Genomic DNA, 2,754 nt, shown 5'->3' with positions numbered 1-2,754 from the left:
CACACACACACACACACGTTTCTGTTCTTCTTTTGAATCACGTGGCTACAATTTAACCTTGTTGTCATAACTACATAGCTTGTCTTTTTTTTTCAAATATATACAAGTAGTTTTATTATGTGTGTTGTGCTGTCTGACATAGTGTACACTAACCATTATACGTTAAGCAGATTAGGAATGTAAAATTTGGATCTCCAATTTCATTCCGTTTTCCTTAATGAAATAAATTAAATATTTATTGTAATATGAATTTAGGTCTAGTCAAATAAACAGCGAATTCACTTACAGAATCTGAAAAACAAATTTTCCATTTGAATTATTTTTAAAATTTAGTCTATAATTATCCATAAGATATATTAGGCCCTCACAAGCATGGAATTAAATAATTTAAAACCAACAGATCATATTATAGGAGGTTTCACGTTTTGTCGGTAGAATGTGGAGCGTTGTTCCATGTTATTACTTTAAGAAGCTAGCTGCTGGCTTGCAAAAAATATTTCTTTCCGAATTGTGCAAATGGGGAATTAATTGTCCATATAAGATATGGAACTTTTGGGCACATGCATTTGAAACGAATGATTTTTTTTTACAATCTTATCTTTTTTTTGTTCTCTATTGTTAAACATAAAGCTACATAATGGGTTATCTGTACTCTATCTACCACGGGTATTAAAACCCGATGTTCAGGGTTATAAGATCTTAGATTTGCCGCTGAGCCAGTAATTTTATGAAAAGCAAAGTATGTAGTTAGAATATCTAATAACATTCCAGAAACTTCTGACTATGCCTCCCCGGTGGTTCAGCAATAAATCTGAGCCCTTATACCACTAAAAATTGCATTTCGATACCCGCGGTGGGCAGAACACAGATAGTCCATTGTGTAGCTTTGCGCTTAGTAAAAAACAAACGTAAAATTACTTTACTGAATTTATATAATAATATTTTAGAAGCGCCCTATTACATATCTTAAATGAAACTCCAGCTATATTAGGGAATAGATAATTAGAACGAATAGATTTTTGAAGATATGACTACAATAATATTTTGAGTGCCGATCGTGACTTTCTGGTTAGAGTGCCTGGATTGTGATTCGAGGTGTCGTCCCTTTGTCGCAAAAACGTTTTCCCGCACTGAGGTTGTGACTGCGTTATAAGAGTATTCGGTCAGACAAGGGTAGTTCAGTAGTTGGTGGTGGGTGTTGTTGCCTTCCTTCAGTGTCTACAATTTCAAACGTAGAGGTGGCTATTTGTAGACAGTCTGTTTTTGCAACTCTGCGCGAAACGTTTAAAATAAATAAACAACCATACGTTAAGCGTCCTTTTTGTAACTATTAATTAAAATATTTACAGAATGTTAACGAACGCCACAAAGATAAAATAATTGACTCGTCTTTATAATCGCGTGACATTCAAAAAAATATTAATATCGTCCTAAAATACGAGCGATCTTAAAAAAAATAACTAGTCAAACATACACACATATGTATAATCAATAACCCGCGGACAAAACCAAAAATTGTAATATTGGAACATATTTGTTTTATTTACCTTCTAACGGAAAGTATGAAAGGCAAAATAAAAACGAAGGAGAAGCAGAAGCTTTTAATATTTCCTATACCATTTTGTTTCCACTTGAATGTTCTGAATTTGTTTTTTGCTTTTTTTTGTACTGATGTAGTTCAGCGTGTGGTCCGAGCAGCACTCTACAGCAGCGGCATCGCCGTGATGCCGCCACAGTAGCCTCTCGTCTCTCACCTAGAAAGCATTCCTTCTCTTTCATCGTGAGCTCCAGTGGAGAGCGTGCGACAGCAGCCTTAGCCCGGGTATTCGTCAATGTGTTATGTAGAAGCTGGTCTTCTGGCGCAGTAGGGGGACGAGCACAACGTCATTAACTAGGGATTAGCGAAACTCGGGGGGAAAGAGCCTAGTTACAAACCCCGTCAGTGACGTTTGAATAGGATACTTATTGCCCAATCCAAGCGCAAACTAGCTAGAAATAAGCAGAGGTAGGTAGACAGGTAAGCAGGTAGGGTAGATAGGTAGGAAGGTAAGGAAGTACTCTTGAACTAAGGCTGGATCAAGCTCACGTGTTCAAAGTGGCTACCAAAAACTCCGCGACCGTAGCTTCTTCCAGAGAAGCTCGGTCCGCCGAAGATCAGAGCACGGACCAGAACAAGGTAACCCACGTCGGCCGTCAAGTCTATCAACGATTCCAGACTTACTGCAACCGCTACCTACCACAATTTCTACGAGGTCCTTCTGAAACCGGATCAAGTAAGTATTACATTACCTGTTGATATGTTCTACATACCTGCCTGTAAACTCATATGATAAGCTAGAGCTTTTAACCGACAAAATCAAGCACCTGTTTATAAATCATTTTAACAGGTACTCGTAATATCATATAACACTTTCTCAGTATTTTTCTATTTGATACGAATGCTGTATTTTATGAGTAAACCTCTATATTTTTGTGGTGTTGCTTTTAATTTCTTTCCAACTTTCTCAGTTTTAAACTCTTCGTTATGTGCCCAATAAAATATGTGCCAGAAATATTGTTTTCCTGTTTCTTCGCTGTTCATTCGTTCTAAAATAAAATAATATTTTTTTTTTACTAAATCCACCACTGTTATGCGAAAAAACACAAGAACATCTTGATTAACAGAGATCCTTTTTCTTTTTTTTTTCCAGTACAAATTTTTCAGTTTCGACAATTGGCAGCTAGTTAAACTCATAACATATTATTTAAAACAAG

At 36.3% G+C, this 2,754-nt stretch overlaps 1 long non-coding RNA gene across 1 annotated transcript in view; it reads left to right on the top strand.

Annotated features, from left to right (window-relative positions):
* LOC111085657 overlaps positions 1-2,175 on the top strand; it is a 50,730-nt gene extending 48,555 nt beyond the window's left edge. The window contains exon 2 of the long non-coding RNA XR_002610469.1: positions 1,678-2,175. This is a non-coding gene — a long non-coding RNA (uncharacterized LOC111085657). The remainder of the gene's footprint in view (positions 1-1,677) is intronic.
* The last annotated feature ends 579 nt before the right edge of the window (positions 2,176-2,754 follow it).

This window comes from Limulus polyphemus, unplaced genomic scaffold (assembly GCF_000517525.1).
Source record: "Limulus polyphemus unplaced genomic scaffold, Limulus_polyphemus-2.1.2 Scaffold535, whole genome shotgun sequence".
Classification (NCBI taxonomy): Eukaryota; Metazoa; Arthropoda; class Merostomata; order Xiphosura; family Limulidae; genus Limulus; species Limulus polyphemus.
This window is presented reverse-complemented; position numbering and strand designations above follow the sequence as displayed.